This window comes from Lissotriton helveticus, chromosome 7, assembly GCF_964261635.1.
Source record: "Lissotriton helveticus chromosome 7, aLisHel1.1, whole genome shotgun sequence".
Lineage (NCBI taxonomy): Eukaryota > Metazoa > Chordata > Amphibia > Caudata > Salamandridae > Lissotriton > Lissotriton helveticus.
Genome location: NC_136068.1, coordinates 764,384,474 through 764,409,764, shown reverse-complemented (window position 1 = coordinate 764,409,764; position 25,291 = coordinate 764,384,474). Strand labels below are relative to the sequence as shown.

The 25,291-nt window shown below is 43.5% G+C and overlaps 1 protein-coding gene and 1 non-coding gene across 3 annotated transcripts in view; both read right to left on the bottom strand.

Annotated features, from left to right (window-relative positions):
• ACSL6 (acyl-CoA synthetase long chain family member 6) overlaps window positions 1-25,291 on the bottom strand; it is a 465,401-nt gene that overhangs the window by 42,655 nt on the left and 397,455 nt on the right. The gene's annotated exons all lie outside the window — the stretch shown is intronic.
• On the bottom strand, window positions 8,673-8,811 carry LOC144771274 (small Cajal body-specific RNA 14). Its single transcript, XR_013599225.1, has one exon.

Here is a 25,291-nt window from a genome sequence, read left to right as displayed (position 1 = left end):
GGTGGAAATGGTGTTGTTGAGCGTTTTAACAGGGTTTTGAAGAATACCATTCAGTTGTCTATGAGTAATAATTTAGATTGGCCTACACAAGTGGGGAAAGTGGTTTGGAATTACCGCATCACTAATAATGATTCAACTGGGATTTCACCATTTGTGTTAATGAAAGGTAGGAATCCACGTTCTAAAACCATTCCTGCTTGGTTATTTTCTAGTGATGTCGAACCTTGGTCTAGTGAATTGGTGAAGGCACGTATGGAACTTGTGCATGATAAAAGTAAAAAATATCATGACTTGAAGCATGGTTCTAAAGAAGTTCAGATTGAGGTTGGAGATTGGATTAGAGTCAAGAAGCCTTTTAAGGTCCAGAAAGGTGATTCACAATTCTCTGAGCCTTTTCAGGTAGCGGAAGTTTTGAGAAACTCTGTTAAACTTAACAATGGGAAGGTTTGGAATCTGAGTAGGATTGCGAAATGTAGACTTGGTAATTCTCGCACTCTTTGGAAACCAGAGGATTTGGATGTAGATAGTTCTTCTGAGAATGACGAGTTACAGGTTAATCCTGAAGTGGTTAGTTGTCCTAGTATAAGTGAGGTTCCTTCTACGAGTGGTGTTGTGGATTCTTCTACTGAGGTTTCAGAAGGAATTGTGGATCCTGAAGGAACGAGTTCTGTTTCTGTGAATGAGGACTCATCATTGTGTCGTCATTCTTCAAGGAAGAGGGTGGTTCCTCTTTGGCTTAAAGATTACATTATGAGTAATAAGTAGTTGTCAGAAGTTAATTTGCAGTATTTATATTTTTGGGTATCAATTATATCTTTTAGTGTTTATTTTTGTTTTTGTTTTTTTTATTATTAGGAAAGGGGGATGTGTTGTGTTTACATTCTTAATTGTACTGTTTCTTTAATTGTATTTGTACTAGTTATGTCATTGCTAGAATATGGAATGTTATACATGTCATGTTACAGTGCATCTTTTGTAAAGGACAGTTGTTCCTGTGATGCTGAACGTACTGGATGACATGTACTGAGCTCTTCGATTAATTAAAGGATTACTTTACTTCATATCCTGGATTTATTCTTCATTTCACTGGGTCTTTTATTACTTATCAAATAAATAAGTATTTAACTTAATTTATCTCTTCTGCTCTTTACAGGCCCCCTCTGCCCGTCACAGTAGGCGTTGAAAAGGCTGGTTGTCACCGACAGGAAGTTGCGAGTGAACCCCGTGCCGCCGCCGTCCACGAAGGTGCCAGCAAGCCATCCTGCCTGTCTCTAACAGTCCGGGTTAAAACAGAAAGGGGGAGCGCCTTTACAGCAAGGTGGAACTGCGCAGTTTGTGCTGCTGCATCTCCCGCCTGCTGGTGCTCCTGAACCCATGAACTGAGCGCCCAGCACGAACTAGCAAGCAACCGGCAAAAGGCTGAATGAGCAATGCACCTGTCCTGAACCATCCCCACACTTGCAAGGACAGCGTCTGAGCGAGAAACACGGCCCTCAGCCTTGGGAAAGCTGTTGAGGCATCCTGAAGTGGATGCAGCGCCATCTTGCTGATGTTTGCTATACTACACCCAGCAACAGTGACTTGTGCGAAGTGGCCACAACCGAGTTTCCAATTATTATAAATTTTTTAATGCAGATTTATATATCGCGAACTCGACCCAATGGTATTGGAGCGCTTTACATTAGCACCGGTTCCGTTACACAAAGACACATTCAGGCACGGGGCGATTAAGTGATTTGCCCCAGAATCACAGGATGTGGATGCGACCCCGAGGCTCGAACCTTGGTTTCCAGCACCAAAGTCGGTTGGCTAGCCGACGGACCACATCCTCTCCAACTTCATAACATTCACACCGCCTGGCATAAGAAGAGTATATAGTAGCCCGCAATTACACCCCGACCGGTGACACACATATTTGGTCCCCGAAGTGCACCTACCTACTCAGTACGATGTACAGACAAGAGCACTGCAGAGGTCCAGCTGCCAGCAGATGTCCACAGCACCCTGCAGGTGAGAGTTGCACAGCCACACCCGCTCTAAAACACGCCTTCGGCACTTGTCATTGCAGTGCTCGCTAAGGGTGACATGGCCTACAGCCTCAGTGAAGCTGCTGAGGCACATGCGAAGTAGCTGCAATGCCCCTAGCATAGTTTGTCACACCACACCCAGCCAATGAATGCAGCCACTGTACATGAATCAAAAGGAGTCCGCCAGCTCAATCCTCTACCCTAAATAGATGGCACAAGGGAGGCCAATGCCCAATAAAGTACCTGCACAGCCTCACCAGAAGAGGGAGTGACCAGCACAGCTCTCTGTATCCCATGCTGCAACTGAGACCAGCTTGTACCAGACAACCAGAAACTGTCTCCTTTCCTGAAGGGGAGGAGAACACTGTGTGCCCCCTAGTGGCTACCACTGCAAGAAAGAACAGCAAGCACACAGGGAGCCAGCAGAGGGCACACTTAATGAGCCACTGATGCCATGAGGAAAAAGACTGGCACTGCTCCCCAAAGCATAACAAGTAAGGTGTCACCAATGCTCCCCAGAATAGGGGAGGAAAGGCCTGGCATGGCCTGAATACAGGAAGGATAGCATCTACACCCTAACTGCACAAGCACTGCCCGCAGTGGGTTTATGAGTGTTCAGAGAGCATCCTCCTTTAAACTGCTGTAATACTGAGTCGATCACCAACCCATTACGGGCATGAGGAGAGTCAGGTGTTCCCTATTGGCAAGTTGCCACCACCACAAATGAAGAGACCCTTGTCTCCCACAGTGATCCTGAGTTGCACAGGAAATACCTTGCAGAGGACAAGAAAGATATGGAAGAGGCTGCAGACTGAATACGTCAAAGCACACCTACCTCCACTGCCGTCCACGAAATGGCTGACGCACATGCTAGGAGACTCCCAGTCTTACAGGCAGGACGGATCTGTGAGTGGTCCAAGACAGGAGAAGATGCGCAGCCCAAAAAACGCAACGGGGCTGGCAGGAGGAGAACTGAACACTCGTGGCAGGACGCCACACTGCAAGCAAGAACCAAGGAAGAAAAAAGAGTGTGTGACCAGACTTGTCACAGAGAAGGATCAAACTACCACAGATGAGCAAAGCACAAGATGATCAGACCGAAGACTCATGCCACTGCCATAGACACTGAGGCGGAGTGACGTCCCTGGCGACAGCATAGCAGGAGAACCAAAAAAAAGGTGCCTGTAAGCACAAACTGTGCCTCTACCCCACACATCTCGGTGTGACATTCAATTCCCAAGCATCGGCTGCTTGAGCCAGATGGCATCCCTGCTTGCAAATGCATGTGCCACAGGAGAAGAACAGAACCAGCAAAGATACTGAGCTACGTGGCTGCGAAGTACCTCCATTCATCCTCACTCCAGGCCAATCATCGCAGCCTGTCGTCCAGGTCATCAAATAGCAATTACACCATCATTGCCGTGTGCATCACCCAATCCAACGAAGGAAGAAGCAACTCATCACCAGAGTAGAGCCTTACACCTGCAAAGCACCAAGAGACCGAGGCGCCACTGGCAATGTGAGAGACCAAATGTTCAGAGTCTATCAGACAGCCCATCGGCACCTGGGTCCTGTTGAGAAACACACCGGCCATTGTGTCACCTACCATGTCGGTTGCAGGAATGACTCATCCATGATTCTGTCAGTAAATGTGCAGCGGCCCCCAGGCAGCCCATAAGCAGCACTGCACAGTCCATGTGGTCTTGTGGCAACCCGGCAAAAAGGGATTTAAGGACATTCCTGCACTAAGGTATCCTGGTACAAGAGATGGTCTGGATGCTGCTCCACTGACAAGGTACCAGGATGCACTGTGGCATCAGATGGAGCCAAGGCACCCCAAGTGTGCCCTCTGCAGCAGGATTCCACCAACGCTCCTGATGCACCAAATCTGAATCACAACAACTGGATAACAGTGAAAGCATGCAGGACTGACCATCAGTATGTGATTGGACACTGACCCAACTGATGCTTTCAAAGGATCTGGACTAACTCTACACAATGTTCGTGCTCAGTGGTAGCTGGCTAAATTAAGGATGCGTGCGGAGATGCCCGGGTGCTTCTTGCTGCAACTGTTCACTGCTCTCCTAAGGACTGCCTCTTGAGGCGGTGAGACTAAGTGTTGTTTTAGTTGTTTTCATTAATTCCCACACACTGGACTTTGTTTTGTTTTACAGTAAAGTTTTGGAGGAACGTAGTGTCCTGCTGGACATATTCTAGTTTCTCAACAGGCATTAGTCTTTCAGCCACTCCTTCGACGGCTGGCCATACACCCACCCCACACCCATCCGTCACAGGGGTCACCTGTCAGGTGATCCAGCCAATAAAAGAGCTTGAGTGTGTGTGCTTGTGGCCAGTTTAGTAACTATACCCACTGTGTCTATCATTTTACTAAGTATATGGGCCTAGAGCCCACAAATTTACACCCCTGAACACCAATGCATCCACCGTTGCCTAACTTATACCCAGGTGATACAACTTGTGCGCCTCACGGACGTGATGCTTGCATGTGTAAGACCCAAACCAATAGTAGCAGCAGGCAGCGCCATATCGTCCCAACAGTAAGGGACTTAACAGCACTTCTCTTCGCCCCATGGGCAATTTTGAATCCAGCTCTTCCCTCCTTCCCCCCGTGGGCTTCATGCCACTTTGCCTCAGCTGCTCCCTATTGCCTCCTTTGGCGTGGGGGTGTCACTTCTGGCCCCCCTTCAGGACCCCAATGTCTGTCCAGCCTTCTGTGAAGTTTACTCTGCCGGCCCATGTAGGCACCCTTCAGGTACGCGCCTCTGCCCAAAATACAATTAAGGGACCAGTATATCAACAGAAAAATGGGCTCCACATAAACAGGCAGCGCCATATTGAAACAAGTGAAGGTTAAAATTAGGGCTCAAAATGCTGAAAGAAACTGAAGATGACAGATGAATAGTGAAATTAACAAGCATTTACAATGCAATAGGTCTCGCAGCATTAAAGTTTGAGTTATTGACATTGTGTGTGACAATGCCAATATTTTTTAACTTTTGCAAATGTGACACCTATAGCATTTCTATTGCAATTTGTGTTGTATTTACGTGACTTAGATGTATTGATACATCCTGTTGGTCATGTAGAAATATATCTTCAAAGGCACTGGCAGTAACATCTCTAAAACTAGAATAATGAAGAGTCAACTATCAGCCAGGTTACCCAGCCAATAAGGTAAATAAATGATATCCAGTTGTATTTGTATTTCTGACATTTTTGTAAAGTGAGTTAAGGTCTCAGATAAGATAGGTGTGGTATTTAAACAAGGTATGAGTAATTATAATCAAGTAATACTTTTGAAGTCGAAAAAGTATCCAACCTGAATGCTGGTTATTGTTCTGCTACACTGAGTCCATAAAGTGCTCCACTGATGCAGATAGCTACCTGTCATTGGGCCGGATCTAACAGCATTGTGGCAGGAGTTTCTGAAAATACAGCAACATCCTCTCAGTGCAGTTGTAGATAGTACGTCAGATTATGGCTCTGGCTTGTTATTGAGTTCTGCAGTTCCTTTTCCTGTCCTAAAATGTAATTCCGCATGGCTGAATTACATGCAAGAAGAACTTGAAAGCAAGGATTCCGAAATCTTCTGTGGACTGTCAGGAGCATTTAAATAGGTCACTCGTGAGTGCCCAGAAGCCAATGTGTAGCAAGATGGAGATGACACTTCCGTGTTGCAGTGTTTGGGTGAACTCGTTTCATGCTTTCACTAGGCAGAAGGAAGAATGAGCAGCTGATGTCAAGGACATGACCTGCAGGTTTATGAAGAGATCCAAGGTTATTCTGTAACCGAGAACCTCCTGCTCAGGTGCGCACGGCAGCATGTTGATGTCTGTTGCTCATGGGAAAAATGATAGATCAAGCTGTGGGGTTTTTTTTCACGGCGGCGGCGCACTAAATAACAAAACCATCGCAGTTGGAGATGCCGGTGGAGTCGGTGATGCAGGTCTTCCACAGGTTGGACCAGAAGGTGGCCGTGGTGATGACCGTGCCGTCGATGCTCGACACATTCTAGTAGTCGGTGGGCAGCGAGGAGCAGACCAGCACCCAGCCCGACAGGGCCAGCAGGAAGGCCACGATCTCCCCCGCCATGGTCACCGGCGAGGGTCACAGGGCATAGGTGTCAGAGCTGAGGGCACGGGTGAGGGCAGAGGGCATAGGGGTAAGAGCTGAGGGCAGAGGGGTGAGAGCTGAGGGCAGAGGGGTGAGAGCTGAGGGCAGAGGGGTGAGAGCTGAGGGCACAGGGGTAAGAGCTGAGGGCACAGGTAAGTGCTGAGGGCACAGGAGTCCGAAGCGAGGGCCTAGGAAGAGCTGAGGGCACAGGGCAGGGTAAGAGCTGAGGGCACAGGTGTAAGAGCTGAGGGCACAGGTGTAAGAGCTGAGGGCACGGGTAAGAGCTGCGGGCACGGGTAAGAGCTGCGGGCACGGGTAAGAGCTGAGGGCACAGGTAACGGCTGAGGGCACAGGTAAGAGCTGAGGGCACAGGGGTAGGAGTTGCGGGCACAAGGGTAAGTGCTGAGGGCACAGGGGTAAGAGCTGAGGGCACAGGAGTCAGTGAGGGGACAGGTGAGGGCAGAGGGCAGCGTGGTGTGGGCTGGAGGCCTGGGTTGAGGTCAGAGGGCACAGGTGCCAGAAGTGAAGGCCTAGGAAGAGCTGAGGGCAGAGGGGTAAGAGCTGAGGGCAGAGGGGTAAGAGCTGAGAGTACAGGGGTAAGAAGTGAGTGAGGGCCCGGGGTGAGATCAGATGGCAGAGGATTCAGAGCTGAGGGCACCTGCTAGGGCAGAGAGCAACGCGGCAAGGGACGAATGCCCTGCTTGAGGTCAGAGGGCGGTACGGGGCAAGAGTTGATGACCAAGGGGTAAGAGCCGCTATATCGGACCCGGGCACCGGTCAGAGCTGAGGGCACAAGAGGGGGTGGAGCAGATGGACGCGGGGCTCCGATTAGAGCTCTTCTGGCAAACGCGCAGGTTAAACTTGGGAAACAGCAAGTGGAAATGCGCGGGTGCTGGGGTGAGAGCAGTGGTGCTGAGGGTGGGCGTCACTGTGGTTTCTTCTTGCTCCAAGTTCTTGCCCCGTGGTTGGTGTGTGCTCTCCAGACCATAGCTTCTCTCCCGCAGTGCTTCTACCGCACCCTCACACACACACACACACACACCTGCCCACCAGCGGACTCCTCCCACCACCCTCCCCCTAGCCCCACCTAACACAGCAACCGGGTCACAAGCAGGGAATAGCACGCACAACGAGGGAAGGGGGGCAGAAAAGCATGCACGTTCTATGTAACCTAAGCATGACAATGTATTTGACGATGTGTACGGAATTAACATACGTGAGAAAGCAATTTTTACAGTCCAGCTTTCCCGTATTTGTAAATAGCTTTCTTATTTATTGGCCCACCCTCTGGTGTACGCAAGTTACACATACAATACACCTGGAATTCGCCGTAATATGTTAGTGACTACCTACGGACTTACGACTGTACTCCTGCGCATAGAATTTCCGTGACCACTACCCTGAAGCTCTCTATTGTCTCAATTTACTGCACTGGGAGTGCTGCAGGCATACTGTGTCGTACTTTTGCCTTGGGGAAAACATTTGCCGTAATTTGTGGTTTTTTCAACTGGGACAATTACCCCAAGATTGAGAACGTGTGTACTCGCTTTTACAACAACGTTACATTAAGTGCGCTATTGGCAAATGTCACATGGTGCTGCGGTAACCTGCTGACGCCTAGAATTCGCCGTAATATGTTAGTGACTACCTACGGACTTACGACTGTACTCCTGCGCATAGAATTTCCGTGACCACTACCCTGAAGCTCTCTATTGTCTCAATTTACTGCACTGGTAGTGCTGCAGGCATACTGTGTCGTACTTTTGCCTTGGGGAAAACATTTGCCGTAATTTGTGGTTTTTCAACTGGGACAATTACCCCAAGATTGAGAACGTGTGTACTCGCTTTTACAACAACGTTACATTAAGTGCGCTATTGGCAAATGTCACATGGTGCTGCGGTAACCTGCTGCCGTTGATCGATCCGTTCAACCAGCATTCAGAACCAGGCACCCTGGCCGCTGCGCCACACCCTTTTCACATTAAACTGTTTCCCCCCAGCAAATTCCTTCAGCTTATAACTAAGAACCAACTTTTAGTAGCAAAACCAGGGGTCGGCTTGCGCAGGGGAGATAATAAGCCATGGCACGTATTTGTGCACGTATTTCCTTTCTTCGTTTACACACAGGGTAACCGGAAACCATTTATTGCTTAACCCCCGTTCCACTAATTTATCTCCTGCGCGCGTATGCCAGCCCAAAGTAACCCCCACGGAAACACAGGGTGTTTGAGCCGTTGCCAGGACTCGAACCCCGTAGCCCGGCTTCATAACCATCTGCTTCAACCTTGAAGGTAGTTATTACAGAACCTAGAGCCTTTACGTCAAAGTGTGTTTTGCATGCTTTTAAAATGGCCTGCCCATCCCCACTTCGCACTTATTTACACACACGCGCGCGCACTGAAACCTACGCACTGCTCCAGTCTGTACAAATTTCGGTGGAAACGTTTGGTTTGTTTCCTGCACCATATCTCGGTGCAGATTCGTGCGGCGTCCTCGCGCCGCCTTTAAAATGCTGTAGGGAGCCGTAGCACAGGCACCTGGGGGTCTCCGCGGGTCCTGTCGGCAGTGGGCCCCCTCTCGTTGCTGTACGTGGCTGCCTTGGGGTCACATGGTATTACTGACGCATGCAACCGTCAGGGAAGACACCCACGTGTGAGGAGGAGCGGCCGGGGATCGAACCGCGGGCGCACGCGCCCAGGAGAGAAGCCGCGCCTACAGCATGCAACCGTCAGGGAAGACACCCACGTGTGAGGAGGAGCGGCCGGGGATCGAACCGCGGGCGCACGCGCCCAGGAGAGAAGCCGCGCCTACGGAGAGAAGCAGTGCTGGTGACGCGGGGCTCCCATGGCCTAGAGAGAGCCCCGCGGTGGCAGCTGAAGACCGGAGTGGCGGTAAGTGGGCGGTGGGCGCTTAGTGCACATGTGTGTGTGTGTGTGTGTGGCGTGTGTGTATGCGACAGCGGGGGTGAGTTCTCTATGTGTGGGTGCATGCGTGCATGGGCGCTCGTGTGTGTGTGTGTGTGTGTGCGTGCGTGTGTGTCTCTGTGTATGCGCATGCGTGTAGGGTGTTGGAGCTTCCCAGGAGACAGCAGCTGAGCGCGTTCGCGCGCGCGTGGCCTGCGCCGATCGCCTTTGCGCGCGGCCAGGTGCTGTCTCCTGGGAATCACAGTCAGCAACAAAAGATCTCCTGGTGGACACCAGCGCTGACGCGCTGGTTACGCCACGAGACCTAAAAAATAAACACCTGAAAATACTAGGGACCAGTATATCAACAGAAAATGGGTCACTCAAAAACTACCCATATAGATTACACAACAAAAATACATTCCAGAAAGCATCCAAAACATTTATCATTTTTTTACATTGGCTCAACAGTTATCTAACCACACAAAATATTTATAAAAAGCATGTCATTTCAAGTCTGTCACTCAAACTTAATGGTTGCAGTGTGTTAAACTGTTTATCTATAACTCAGTTCAGATCCTGATTCACCAATGAGTGTTAAATCCCAGAAGGCATTTTGGAAATGTCTGACTAATTATTTAATTGAAATATCTTACTGAAAATCTCTTATCAGTTTCAGAGCTTCTAAACATAAATGAATATTTATTACAGAGGTGTCAGTTTTTTTTATAATGCCATCTCAGTCTGCATTCAAAAGAAATTGATTGGGCCAGATATATGGCTGATAACCACAGACCATGAAAATAAGTTTTTAGATTAATTATATGCATTGCGTTTTATGAGTATATCCTTAAAGTCTGGCATCTATCCTGCCCTCCTGGAATGGTGTTGGGCATCCCTATGTTATAAAGTACTAAATGTATTACTGAAGTAACCAGCGTGTATGCGGGACAAGAAGATTTCATTACAAGAACGGAGTCTATATTATGCATTATTCCTTTAATGCAGTCCAAGCAGCCGCTTACATCACAATATTAAAAGGTTCCAGAATAGAACAATAGCAACACATGAAAGGCATGAGCCATCAAAAAGCTGCCTCCTATAAATGCGCCTCCAAGCAGATAAGTTAATTTTCCTTCATTACCATTATTCATTTTTATCTCTATTTTGAAGTTCCCTTGTGTGTGGCTTAACCCCACCCCCCCTTCCTACTGCCTCTATACCGATCTCCAATTTACGGAGATCTCCCATCACACCCCCTTCCCTAGTCCCATCCTTGCGTGACTGACCAGATTAACCAGCCTTTTCTTTCAGCTTATGTACTATTTCTAATGTTTGAATATATTTAAAGATTTTTAAATGTTTAATCAAACCTTAATATTTAGTTTTTTGTGTAAACGATTATTCTTCATTTTCATCCTTGTTCTACTTCCTCATGCCATAATGAGCTTACGTAATTTCTCCGTTTAACTCCTGTTTTTCACCTCTTTCCACCAATGTAGGCAGTGCACTCCAACGCGGCTCTGCATCGCTGCCTTTTAATATTTCGGATTTCACCTTAGCAACAGCAGCTGATCGCTAGAGTGTCAGTCACTCGCCGCTAACACGATCAGCTGCTGCTCTTCGTATCACCACAAGTAGTTATTGTTTTACAACCTTAGTCATAAAAAATAAAAAAGGGGTTTTAGCAGGAAATCCACATTTAACTGGCCTTTTCAACATTCTATAACAAAATTATTTATAATAAGAGAGGAATTATTCTCTTGACATTCCTTCATCTATAAACCTTGTCACTATTATTAAGGGAAATCCTACCTAATTATCTGTCATTAAAGGGCTTTACCACTTTTACAAGTTAACATTTCCTATATACCATGTCTGAATCTGACTCAGACAAGGCTTCTGCCCCTACCATAGACAACGAAGCCCTGCAAAAAATCCTTCATAAGGAATTGAGGTCCTACATGTTTGAGACCTTAAGTCAGATCATGTCCTCTAAAAGGTCACTCCCCTGATGAGGACGAAACCCCTACTCTGACAAGATCACTGAATTAAGGGGTAAAAGACTTAAGAAAAGTAAAAACATTGATAAGAGTAATATAAGAGGTCCTCGCACCTCATCAATTCAGGGAGGTCTTAGCACCTCAACTTCTAATGGAGGTCCTCGCACCTCGAACCTCCAAGGTGTCCCTGGCGGCACAACTTATCTGGGTGTCCTTACCGGCACAAAACACCTGGGTGTCCCTAGTGGCACGACTTATCTGGATGTCTTTAGCGGCACAAAACATCTGGGTGTCCCTAGCGGCACATAATATCATAATGCTCTTTACAATATTAGGAGATAACAAATCTAATTATATAGAATTCCCCAGACACACCTGATGAGTAGGTCCTTGATCTTGATCAAGAATTTTTACAATCCAGAAGAGGAACTCCCATCATCCTCTAAGGACATTATCCTTGACCCATTAGTGAAATAAATGTTTTCCCCATTAAATCTGAAACAACCAAGAAGTTCCGAGTGGTTCCCTCAGGACCACGTTGCAAAATTCATTAAAAAATGGATAAGAAACCTCTTAGAAAGGGACACTCTTAACATCCTTAGAGCTGAATGCTCTAGACCTTCTATCAAGGATAAAAGCTGCTATACCCCCAATTTGGACCCTGAACTCATTAAATTCCTATTCAAACTTAGACGTGATCCAAGAAAAGGGACAAAAAAATTCCTGAAAGGGTGCCAAGACCGTCTTCTCGACGTACTGGGACCATTAGCCAGAAACCTAGATTCCGCAGAAGACAGCCACACCAATGGCTCCCCTATCAACACCAATCTCATCAAGGGATGGAGCCAGAGAACATTAATTCTACTGGGTAATGCCAAAGCTAGCATTAATGCAGAAAGACGAAGAGTCGTTTTGACTAAAATAAATCCAAAACTAACTGACATGGCGGATAACAAACCCTCGCAAAACCCAAAAGATTTACTCTTTGGAGAAGACCTTATTAAATCCTTGGGGAAATACATTTCCACTTTCACTCCCCTGGACAAGGCACAGCAAAATATGCGCAGAGTTTTCAATCCTAACCTTTTTGGGCGGGCCAGAAGACTGGGCCTCTCTTCCGGCGGCTTTTTCAATCAAAGGCCATTTCCAAGATCCCGTGGTTTCGGAAGAGGGTTTCACCAGTACAACGTGCCTCAATTCTAGCCCCAGAGAATTAGAGGCCGACGCATCAGAGGATTTAGATCCCGTGGAACCTTCATCTCAAACAACCCTGCAAGTGAGTACTCTCTCCCCACTCCCTTCTCCTTCTTTCCCCCAAAAAGTGGGTGGCAGACTCAAATACTTCCTTCACAATTGGAGATTGATCACTCAAGATCCTTGGGTCTTAAACACTGTCAAATAGAGGTCCCATTAGAAACGTTAAGATTTATACGCACACTCTTTCTTGTAAAAAAGAAAGTCAAAGGTTGGAGACCTGTCAAACTTAAGAAAACTAAACAAATATTTGGTTTACAGACACTTCAAGATGGAGGGCATCTATCTCTTGAGGGATTTACTTCTAGAGGGAGACTGGCTAGTCAAACTGGGCCGAAAGGATGCTTACTTCACCATTCCTTTGGCCGAATCCCACCAACGCTTTCTTCAATTTGTCTGGAAAAATCACCTTTACCAATTTCAGTCTCTCCCCTTTGGACTCTCCTCTGCACCTTGGTGCTTCTCTAACATCATGAGAGCTGTTGCCTCATCTCTAAGAATAAGGGGCATTTGTTTAATCATTTACCTAGACAACATTCTTATAATGTCTCAAGATCCTTCACAACTAGCCAAAGACTCGAAGGCTGTGATGGATCTCCTAGAAAGTTTAGGATTCTTCATAAACAAAGAAAAATCAATTCTGACCCCTTCCAGATCTCTGGAGTTCCTACGTTTTACAGTAGACACATTGAAATGTCTCTGTTTACTACTTTCCAAAAGATTACCAAAATCAGGAAGGAAATAAGACATGTCCTGAAAAAGCAAGACTTTTCTCTGAGAGAGCTAGCCAGACTTCTGGGTCTCCTCTCCTCCTCCATCCAAACCATCTTTCCCGGTCCCCTCAACTATCGGGCCCTCCAAAGGTAAAAGGCGAGAGCCCTAAGATCTGGCCTATGGTACGGAGATCGAATCTGTCTGGATCAAGAAGCCAAATCAGAACTAGCCTGGTGGCTCGAGAACCTAGAAGTGTGGAACGAAAAAAGCAATCTTTGGTTCAAAACCAGACTTTGTTTTAGAATCTGATGCAAGCCTTCATGGCTGGGGAGCTTGTCTTCTCAATCAGAACACTGGTGATATCTGGTCACAAGAGGAATCATCTCACCACATAAATTATTTAGAACTGCTGGGCTTTACGCCCTCATGAGCTTCAAACACTCTCTCCAGGGGAGGTCAGTCATTCTAAAGATGGACAACATGCCTGTGGTAGCCTATATAAATCGTCTGGGAGGTCCCAAATCTGCGCATCTCTAAAATCTAGAAAATAAACTTTGGATGTTCTTGCTGGAACACAAGATCGCCCTCAAAACGGAATACCTTCCGGGAAAATCGAACATCTCTGCAGACTTGAACTCAAGATTCATGTTAGATCACAGCGATTGGAAACTGAATGTTTTCATGTTCAGTACCCTAAACAAGATCTGGGGCCCTCTAGAGATAGACTTATTTGTGAGCAGACTAACCTTTCAACTGGAGAACAACTTCAGCTGGATGCCCGACCCGGGTGCTCTAGCAGTCAACGCCTTACTACAATCTTGGAATGGAGCCAAGGTGTATGGACTCCCTCCCTTTGCCATGATTCAGTGAGTTCTTCAGATAGTGAGACAGGATCAGTGCTTCCTTGTCCTAATAACTCCCTTTTGGCCATCCCAAGCATGGTTCCCCGCCACTCTAGAACTAGCTTGCAACCCACTCCTTCTTAATTTCTACCCTAGAGAATCTTCTTGCAGACGTAGACGGAGGAGTTCAGCCCCTAATTCAGAACGGGAGTTTAACCCTTCTTGCCTGGAGAGTGTCAGGAGATCCAATGAAATCTCAGGATTTTCGGCGACAGCTGCAACTCTCCTCAGAGAGTCTTGGGCCCCAGGCACTCACTACAGCTATAACAACATATAGAGAATCTGGGTACGTTGGTGCCTGGAAAGGAACCTGGGTTCCTTGGAAGCACCTATTGTTGACATAGTTAACTTCCTTGTTGAACAATTTGATAAAGGCCTCAGTTATAGAACTATAAATTGCTATAGAACGGCTATTTCTGCTGGTCATGTCCTTATCAATGGTAAAACGGTAGGTAAAAATGTCATTGTTTGTAGAGGGATGAAAAGCATTCGTTTAAGAAGACCTCCACACCTAAATATGAAAGTCTTTGGGATGTCAAACTAATCCTTGATCTTTTCAACAACTGGCCTGATAATACTCTCCTCAATAGGAAAAACCTTTCCATTAAGCTGGCTACTCTACTATGCCTATTCTTATGCAGAAGGGTCTCTGATGTCAAAGCCCTGGAGATTACGAATAGATCTTAAAACATGTTTGGAGTCAAATTTGAGATTTATAGAAGAACAAAGACTATGTCTGATTTAATCTTTTACCCAAGTTTTGAATTATGTCCAAAACTTTGCGTTGTGGACTGCATGAGAGAGTATGATTGCAGAATGTTTGCTCTTCGCCCTTCAGGATGTTAACCAATTACTTATATCCTTTGTTAAACCCCAAAAAGGCATAACCTTGACCTCTATTGCTAGATGGGTTAAGACTGTTATGAGTTTAGCAGGTATTGACTTAAAGAAATTTCAAGCTCACACCCTTAGCAGTGCTATGGCCAGTAAATCTCTCTGGTGTGGAGGTAAGTTGGACGACATTCTCAAAGCTGCTGACTGGTCAAATGCTAGCACCTTTGCACGTCATTATTGCAAGCCTTTTGAACATATGTCTGATGTTGTTTTACAAAGCTACCAACATGCATAATGTAGCCTCCGTTCTTGTAATGAAATTGCGATTCTCATATGACCATGACTAGAGAATCTGGATTTCATTAAAGACAAGGAGGCTGACATTATCCCTCCCATCCCACCCCTTGGTGGTCTCACAATGATTTAATGCTGTTTTTGTTACAGTTTATTACTGTACTTTTTATTAACACTTGTTTCATCTCTTGTTCTTTTAGCTTGATAAGCTTTACACTATTTTTTAAATTCAAGAGATATTTACTTCTTTCTCTTTTCAGGTAACGCTCCTTAACTGCATGTCGCCTGGCCTTTGGTTTTACCTTCATTCTTCCTTCTCCTTCATCCTGCTCATCAGAAGATCGTTTTGATGTTTCAAGTTTCATGAACGTATTTTTCTCCACTTTTAAAAGAGGCAGCTTTTTGACGGCTCATGCCTTTCATGTGTTGCTATGGTTCTATTCTGGAACCTTTTAATATTGTGATGTAAGCGGCTGCTTGGACTGCATTAAAGGAATAATGCATAATGTCAGCCTCCGTGTCTTTAATGAAATCCAGATTCTCTAGTCATGGTGATATGAGGATCGCAATTCTCTAGCATACTGTCTGCCCTCTAACAGGCTCTGAAAGCTACATTTACTAATTTGTTTCATACATTAGGAAAATCATTGGAGCAGCCTGCTTTTCACCTACAATGTTACAATGACAAATAAAAGATAAAAGAATATACAATATAAAAGTGAAATGTAAACATCTGTACTCTGAGCAACAACTGAGTTCCCACTTTAAAACAAAAGATACTGAGGGCATTATTTAGGCTTTGGCAGAGACGGAGACCTGCTTTACGCTGGCCGGGACTCTCACTAAGAACACAAAACCCATGGTTTCTCTCATCTTGGAGGAGGTGGAGTGCTAAATTTCCTATGGTGGACACTTAGATCACTCAGGTGTTGGAAAACCAATGGACACAGCATCAAATCTGTCACAGAGCAGCAGTGTCACTGCCTGTAAAAGCCCGCCCAATTTAGGATAAACTTTGACACATATTTTCTCTGCCAAGGACTGCTGTGCAATGGCCCTCACATGCAGGAGTACTACTTTCTGCGAGTCAAGGCAGTTGATATTTGGTAGAAATCTACCCATGATTTGGAATTGTGTTTCTGCAATACATAAAAACTTACAATCAGACACCATAACATGGCAGCTGGCCACCAATAATGTTATGACGAAAATGCTCCTGTGAAACAGGCACAATGCCCGCCACCTGGAAGGTGGTCCATAATTATAGTGGGCCATTCTGTGGTGTGCAGAGGCCTTTGTCACACTGGTGGGATGACAACCTACAGGTCTGTGCCAATATTACCCATTTAAACTTTGTAACCTTAAATAATTAAACTAAACAAGAACGTATATGCTGTAGGATTCATTAAAAAGAAACATTTCTCTCTACTCTGACAACACTGGGTGCAACTAAAGTGGATGTACATAGAGGAAACTTAAATTACCTAAGCATGTGCGGTTTTGGAAAATATACACAAGTTGTTCTGTCCTTAACCTGAACTAGATTAATCTATGAACTACTGCTTGTACCACTTCCACATTTACCATTACCTCATCACCTTTTCCTCAACTGCCATTACTTAGTCATTATTTATCTTGATACCACCACTTAGTCTTACCCCAAACACCTACACCATAGCTAACCGTTGCCTTAGCACCAACTCTTACAGTTAACCCCAATCCTGATCACAACCGTCAAGCATTAGGCGATGCAATGGAATCAAATATAATGGTAAAATAGGTAATGGCAAGCACTGAAGTAAAAATGTGAAGTTAATGCAAATGCTGTCCTCCTCTCTTTTTTTTTAACAATTCTTTATTTAATTTTTTACAATAGATATATTAAACCCACCCTCCCCACCCTTAAAAGCTCCCCCCCCGATACAGGCAACAATACAAAAAAATATATAAATAAAATAATTTTAGCTAAGGCAACACAGAAGCCAAAAGATAGTAAATACAAGAGAGACAAAAGTAAAAGTAATTAAAATATCATCATTACAATTAATTATTTCAATGCTAGTCCGATCTCTCTAACCATAGTCTGACTGGATCCCAAATTTCTAGTCCTTTTTTTTTCTTCTTCAAGCCCTTCCGGCTATAAATAGCAATTTCGATGTTGTATGTGGCTAGGAAACGCATCCGCCATTGTTGGAATGTAGGTGAATATTGATCCACCCAGGCTGATGTCAAGCAAATTCTTAATACTGCCATTGAGATAAATATGAGTCCCTGCATGGCTTTAGGTCTAAAAGCCCTATCCACCCCTATTATTATTTCTGCTGTGGTAATCTCAGATTAGTCTCTAAAATTTTGGATAGAAAGATAGAAATTTCTCGTTTGATGGTGTCTAAAGTATGGCATGTGGCCAGCATATGTATCAAATCAGCCTTGAGCATCATACATCTAGGGCAGAGAGTACCTTTGCCCACGCTCCATTTAGATATTTTTTCGGGGGTGTAGTAGAGTTGAAAAAAAGTTTTGTAGAATTGGGCTTGTAATTTGGTGGACATTAATATAGAGCTTGACAGTTCCAATGCTTTATAGGCTAGTTCTTCTGTAATATCGATTTTATTTTGCCAATTATATGCATGTTTATCTACATCATCTGGTAGTGCTGCGGTTAACTTTTTATAGATCTCTCCAATTTTAACCCTTTCTGATCTAACCACACTTTCTATTGCTAAAGTTTTCTTAATGCAACCGCTGCCACCCCCCTTCTTTAGGATAAAATCCCTGACTTGAAAGTATTTGAAAAAATCCCAGGAATCCAAGCCATATTTAGTTTTAAGGGATTCAAATGAACAGAAACCCATAGAATCATATAGAGAACCCACCTTTGAAATTCCAGATCTAACCCATCGCCTCATACATGAATCCATAAAAATTTCAGGAAGATTGGTATTGTTCTCTAGCGAAGTATAGAATGGAATTCCCTCCCCATCCACCTCCGCCTTACTCAAAACCACCTAGCCTTCAGAAAACAACTTAAAACATGGATATTCGATAAGTAAACCTCCCCCCCCCTTCCTCAAGCGCCTTGAGACCCTATGGGTATGTAGTGCGCTATATAAATTCTGACTTGACTTGACTTGACTTAAGAAAACCTACCAATCCCCAGAAGTTTTCTAACCTGATTCCAAACGGAATAAATACCCTTAAGTGTTTTAAAACGTACTTTTTTAAGATGGCAATCATATGTTAGTTTCCATAGATGGTTAGTAGCCTCATTCCCAAGGATAAGTTCCTGTGGAGTTGGAACTGTCTGAGTTGGATTAAGATCTTGCCTAGTGGTTAAAAGTAAATGACTATATTTAATAATTGTAGCCCACCAATACAATTTAAAGTTAAGCAGGGCTAAGCTGCCTCTTTCCCTTGAATGTGTAATAAATCTATGGGCTCTGCGTGTTGTCCCGTGACCCCAAATAAAACGAGAAAAGATGTTGTCTATTTCCTTAAATAGTGATGGATCAAAATTTAGACAGATTGTACGAAAGAAGTAAAAAAATTTGGGGAAGAATACCATTTTAATAAGGTTACACCTTCCAATGATTGTTAAGTGTAAATTGTGCAGCCTTGTTAAATTTTTTTGGGTTTGTTTTAATAAAGGGTCTAAATTCAAGGTCACTAAGTTGTTTAGGTCAGCGGTGATGTTTACACCAAGATATAAAGCATTGTCCACAACCCTTCTGTCAACCAGGTTAATTTTGCTGTTAATTATAATCTGGGTTTTTGTTTGGTTCAATTTATAGCCAGAGATCTCCCCGAACCTTTTCGCTTCTTCCTCCATTACTTTAACTGTTATATTTGGATCAGCTGTAACAATCGCAATATCATCTGCGAAAGCTAGGGTCTTAGTATCACCATTAGATGTCCTCATCGGTTGTATAGTTTGGTTTGTTTCAAGCTTTGTGATAAATGGATTGATAAATATGGCAAAGAGTAGGGGAGAGCAGGGACATCCCTGCCTTGTACCTCTCGTCACTTTGATGGTATCGGAGATATCCCCATTTACCATAACCACTGCTTCTGGAGTAATATACATTATCTGAACGGCTTTAATGAATTGGTCCCCGATCCCGCTCTTTGACATGGCCGACCATAAATATTGCCAGGAGACCCTATCAAATGCTTTTTCTGCATCAAGCAATATTAGGCCCATGGGGTCTCCTGCTACCTCGGCCATGTCAAAGAGAGTGATCACCCTCTGTACATGATCGGTCATTGATCTCCCTGGGACAAACCCATGCTGTCTAACGGATATAATTTTATGGATTATGGGTGCCAATCTACTTGCTAGCAATTTTGAATATATTTTGGAGTCGTTATTAATTAAGGTGATTGGGCGATATGTACCTAATTCGGTTGGATCTTTATTTTTCTTAGGAAAAACTATAATTTTAGCCCGTGCCCAAGATTCCGGAGGATATCCGCTCAGAAACACATGAGTAAATAACTTGGTTAAGATATCTTTTAATACACTACTAAATCTGGCATAGAATTCCACAGGAATTCCATCTAGACCTGTAGCTTTTCCAGAAGGGAGGCTGCGTATAGATAGTAATATTTCCACCCAATCAGGAATTCCTGCAAGAATTGCTTGGTCTGCTTGGGATAAGCAGGGCCTTGTAACTACGTCTAAATATTCATCGATATTTTCCTGACTATTGCCCGTCTCAGTGTAAAGCTCTGAGTAATATCTCTTAAAGGCTTCCCTAATTTCTTTTGGATCGTGGGTTAAACCGTGAATAGGATCTCTAATTGATGTAATCATCGTTTTGGAATTTTGCTGTCTTATACTGATTGCCTATTGATGCCCCACCTGTTCACTCCATTCATAAATTTTCTCCTTGTTCGTGGTAGCTTTACTGATCGCTTTCCTAGTAAATATTTCTGATATTAGATTTTTTGCTATAATTACATCCCTGACAGCCCCTTCTATATTATTTCCACCTTGTAATAGTCTGACCAGGTCTTCTTCCTTTCTAGCCAGATTGTCTTGTAGATTTTTCAGGTTTTCTTTTGCCTCTTTATTACTTTGGATTGAAAATCTGAGAGTTTAGCTTTTAATGCATCCCAAACCACCTCCAACGGTGCACTACCCATATTAAACTTTAAGAACTCAGGGGTCCATTTATCCATATGTTTACAGTATTTTTCGTTAGTTAATAGCGCTCTTTCAAAAGTCCAATTACTGCGATCAGATTTAATTATCTCAGTATCGAAACTCATAATTAGCGGTTTATGGTCGGAGAAGACCCTAGGCAACCGATCAATGGTGCATTTGGAAAGGATAGTATTTCACAAAAAAAAGTAATCCAATCTAGCCAGTTTTTGATGGTGGTGGGAAAAAAGGTATAACCATGGTTATATGGTTGTTTCATCCCCCAACAATCTACAAGCCCATGATTACAACAAAGTTCTTCCAAGGCCTTATATGTTTTTGGTTTCCTGCCTTGATAATTAAATGTGTGTACTGAAAGCCATACTGGTGGAAGATTAATATTGAAATCACCACACACAATCATAGGATCCGGCCAATGTGCTAGTTCATTAAATAAAAACAGCAATGGGTCCGGATCGTCGGTAACACACCCATAAATTGAGCAAATAGTGAATTTTTTTCCCCCACTAGTATATTGGCACTCGGTTATAGCCCATCTGCCACATGGGTCTGAAGCTGATCTTGAAAAACAACCCCCCCCCCCCCCCGCCCCCGTGCCAGGATAGCTACCCCACGAGTTTTAGTTGTTTGTGTAGTAGCTACAACAACTCTATATCCCAGGTCATTGAGAAGATGTTTTTGGGACCCCTCAATATGTGTCTCCTGAAGACATATTATCTCTGCTCCGATTGATTTCAGACCTATTGCCAGTCTTTGCCTTTCTTTGACATCATTAAGCCCACATATATTAATTGTCAATATTCTTAGTTTAGCCATTTGTAGATGTATACTTTCTTTCGTTTTGCATCTTTGTGAATATACCTTTATTGCTCTGTGGAAAATGCCCCTTTTTAATCATACTCGTGCAACAAGTCATATATTCTGACCTATTCTTTTGCCTGTACCGTCGCCCCCTTCTCCCTCCCCCAAGAACCCCCCAAAATCTGACACCCCCCCCCCCCCCACTCCATCTGTTGAGGCTACCTGTTGCCCGTCTCTGATGTATTTTGGAGTTGTCAGTTTCCTATCAGGTGCTTTAAGGATAAAACTGCCTGTCGCTTGAGTGTGCTAGTTTCCGGTTCTGTTCCCTTACGTCACTTATTAGCTTTTTAGCACTGTGTTGTTTTAGTAGTTTTATTGTATTATACTAGTGGTTGTACATATGTACTGCACTATTTTGCACTTTTCAGGGTGGCTTACATTTTTTGTCTCTGTGTTTTCCGAGCCATACACCCTTTTGATTGTCTGATACAGCTATATGCTTTATTAATTTGTGTTTTTAATATATTGTGGTTAAATTATGTAAAAAGGATTGCAACCTACCTGGGGAGAGCTGAGCTATTTAGCTCCTCTGAGAAACTTCTTAAAGCGGACATGCACCGGGACAAAATCATGTACGTCAAAAGATCACAAAGTGATAGAGATTCCAAGGAATTCACAAAGGATTGAGCCATATCTAACCATAGTGACAAATCAGCATCATTGTTTTCTTCTGGTATGATTCCGATTGAATCAACTACATTGGCTCCTTGCTGAACCTATGGGTTGGAACAAGCTAGAGTGTAGTGTAGTTCCTATCTTCCCAATAGGCTCTGCGCATTGGAATAATACCTACAGCAGTAAAGGCCTAGGCCAGACGTTAACTAGGTCTACTACTGTCGATACTAGACTTAAAGTTTTGGGTTTGCCAGCTTAGCTCAGAGTTCACTAGAAACTTTCTCGAATGTTCAAGGAGGACTTAACTTCCCTGATTAGACAAGAAGGGATTTAGTTTCTGACAACCATAGAACATGACAACTTTGCTCTCCCCTAATCAAGAGTCAATCTCGAGAGTCGTGTGAACAAAAGGCAAATTATTTTACTCAGTCAGTACGTGCATTCTTAGTCTCATCAGAATGTAGAGAAAAGGAAGAGACGGGCGTGTTCAATAAAAAGGTGTTATTTATTGATCAGTCTCTTTTCTCATACAAGAGAAATGGATCGATATTATTGCAATACTTATAGTTAAGTAAAGTGCATACATTAAGAGCAGCAGTATAAAATAATACTGTAAAAACATTGATATGGTTTCTAAGCCATAAGATGTTTAAAATGAATAAAATATATTACATACACATATACATTTGACTAAACGTACTCAACTGGTGTTTCTAGATACGCCTACCCCATGTACCTGACCTAAGTCTAATACGAGGGCGGGAATAGATAGTTACAGTTTAAGTTAAGTTTGTTTTTGCCAAGTGAATAACTAAAGAATTCTCTGTGAGGGGTTATTCAGTTCTGTACCTGGAAGTTAGGATGAATGAGGAATGGTATCTCTCTCTCTGGTCTCGATATTCCAGGTTGCCTGCGAGGGCTACCCGGAAACGCCGGTGCTGGATTCTCGGCAGGAGAAAGCAGCTTCTCTCAGCGCGTCAGGAAGGCGGGGCTGCTGCCAGCGGGGTCTGCTCTGCTCTTGGCTTCGGCAAGTATGGCTGCTCCGTCTCGTCACCACGCGTGTGTTTGCATATGGCAAGATCGGTAATATTTATACCTTTAAGGTGCCGAGATTGACGTAAGGATGGACATAGATACGTCAATAAAGATGTCATACGATTTGCTCGTTAGCACATTCTTTTACTAAAGTTCTCGGTGAAATCAAAACAATGGCCGCAGGGTTTTGCCCAGGTTGTCATAGGTTTGATTTGTTATGAGAACTCCGTATGCCTTATCAGGGGCTGGAGGAATATCGCTTGTCTAATTAGATCGCAAGCGTTATGACCTAATCAGATAACACGTTCCTGTGCCGTAGTGTGACTGCGTCAGATAACGGTATCTGCATCATGGGGGTTTTCTGCCTCATGGGCTGACTGCTAGTTAACTTGTTGGTTTGTTTAACTAGAATAGGGTCAGGAATAGGGGGATCGATTCAGAACCTATAGGAATACATGACAAGAGGATCTGAAAGAGTATGTACCTGCGATAACTTTTCCAATCAGGACTCAATGCACTTTGTATTATTTTGTGATCATTTCTTGCACATCCGAAACCGGTTCATATTACCCATTTTAAAAGGCAGAGGTTTTACCCAGGCTAGACCGGCTTTTATTTATTTACAAATGTTAAATAACGTTTAGGAAATTTTAGCATAGCTAGCTTTTTAACCGCAGCTGTCAGATTAATGAGGAAAGGAAGATTTGTTAATAATGAGCATCCGTGATAGAAATCTCATGAAATGTTTCTAATGTGCATATTGATGAATTAATTAGTTTTTGTCTTTGGTATTTCGTGATTAATGTGATTTTATAATATTCTTGTAAATAATTTTATTGTGTATTTTGTAGTATGCTTTTATGGTTCTAATTAACCAAATAAAGTGAATTTGACTGACTGACAATATATTGTAATGATCAGTTTCGGTATCCCTTTTTTAACTGTGTGTTTTATCTGCTTTTATTGCCTAGGTTGGTCGAATAAAGTTTCTTTGACTTGACTTACAAGTTAATGGTATGGCAACGTAAAGCCTTGGGGGCCACCCTGCTGGTGACTGCTTTGCTAAACTAAACAATCTTATATCCGAAGGTAACTGTTCACTGGGCCAAACCAACCATCTCTGTCTGAGCACATACATTGCAAGTCAAATCTCTTTTTACCAAGGTCCCACTGTTAATGCCAGGTGCTTCAGGTCTCATTCAGTGCTAAATAGGAAGGTAAAAACTACAGCACAGTTATCAATCTTGGCTTTGCCCAGGAATCAGTGAGCGAGTTTAAACCTCCTGTAATGCTTCAGAGAGGAAATACATGTACAGTAATTCTGATACATGATATTGTTTCTACTCCAAAGTATTAGGAATATTTCTGGTAAGTAGTGTTAGCTGTAATACCGAGAGGTGACCAGGTAATACCACAGATCTGGAAATTATTGAACATATCTCGAATGGGTTTTTAAATGCTGGCGGTACTGACCACCGGAAAAACATGTTTATGCAGGTATCTCTATAGATGTTACAAATATTGGGGACGTTTTTCCAGTAACCTTAATATCGGTCAAGCCATTTCGGCAATATTTTCTGGAAAAGTTATAGATTGGGGGGCCTTTGCGTTTTGCAATTAAGAATCAAAAGTAACACAGTTAACATGCCTTTTTTCCTGGTTTGTCAAGCGCATTCATCATGTGCCTTTTGTTGGTGGTAAAGCCGCATGTTTTTTGCACGGTGGGAATCATCGTTACTGCACCACGTATGAGCTAAACTCATTAAACACAACATAGACTTATCACTAAATTTAAAATCAGCTCGAATTTGAAAAAATTTGAATATCAGGATTACTTACAAAATTACCATTTGTGTACGTATTTGTCCTCATCAGCACCTTAGTATTCCTTTCATCATTTTCTCTTCTTCCTATAGTCTTCAGTGTAGATATTTTTCAAACCATGTTAACCTTTTTACCTATTGATTTTGGTTCAAAGTTAAACCAATTTATATCAACCTCCACTTTATCGTTGAACTCAGAATGTTTTGTAATTGGTAGCTCACTTAACTTTATTTTTTCCTGAACTTAGTTTGAGCCATACCGTCTTCATTACTTTACTTGGCTGACAGATTGCTTACTTGTAGGTATGTTTCCTGAGAGTGAGTCTTAATTTGATCCCTAGCTCGAAAACAAAACTTTTTAGGAAACTTTGTTTTTTAGAGAGTCCAATGACCAGGTTGTTGTAATGATGTTGCCACAGCACTGGTGTGAGAGAACTGACTACACAACATGTCAGTACGGGTGAATCCAGTCCAAGTTCTGTCACATAATATAATACATAATTTGTTTCAGTGCAAACATTTTTTAATCCCACTTTTTCAAACCGAGGCTGAGTTTCTATCCTTTGCCTGCTGCTCCGCGCTTACTATTATAAAGAGAGCCATTATTTCAGGATGAGGTTTATGTGGTGATGAGCACCATATTTATAAGGTTGAGCAAGCATTGGCCAGCTCTCTGCAAACATGCTCAACAAGCAGCAGTTTTTAGATTAATGTTCAAGGAACCTACT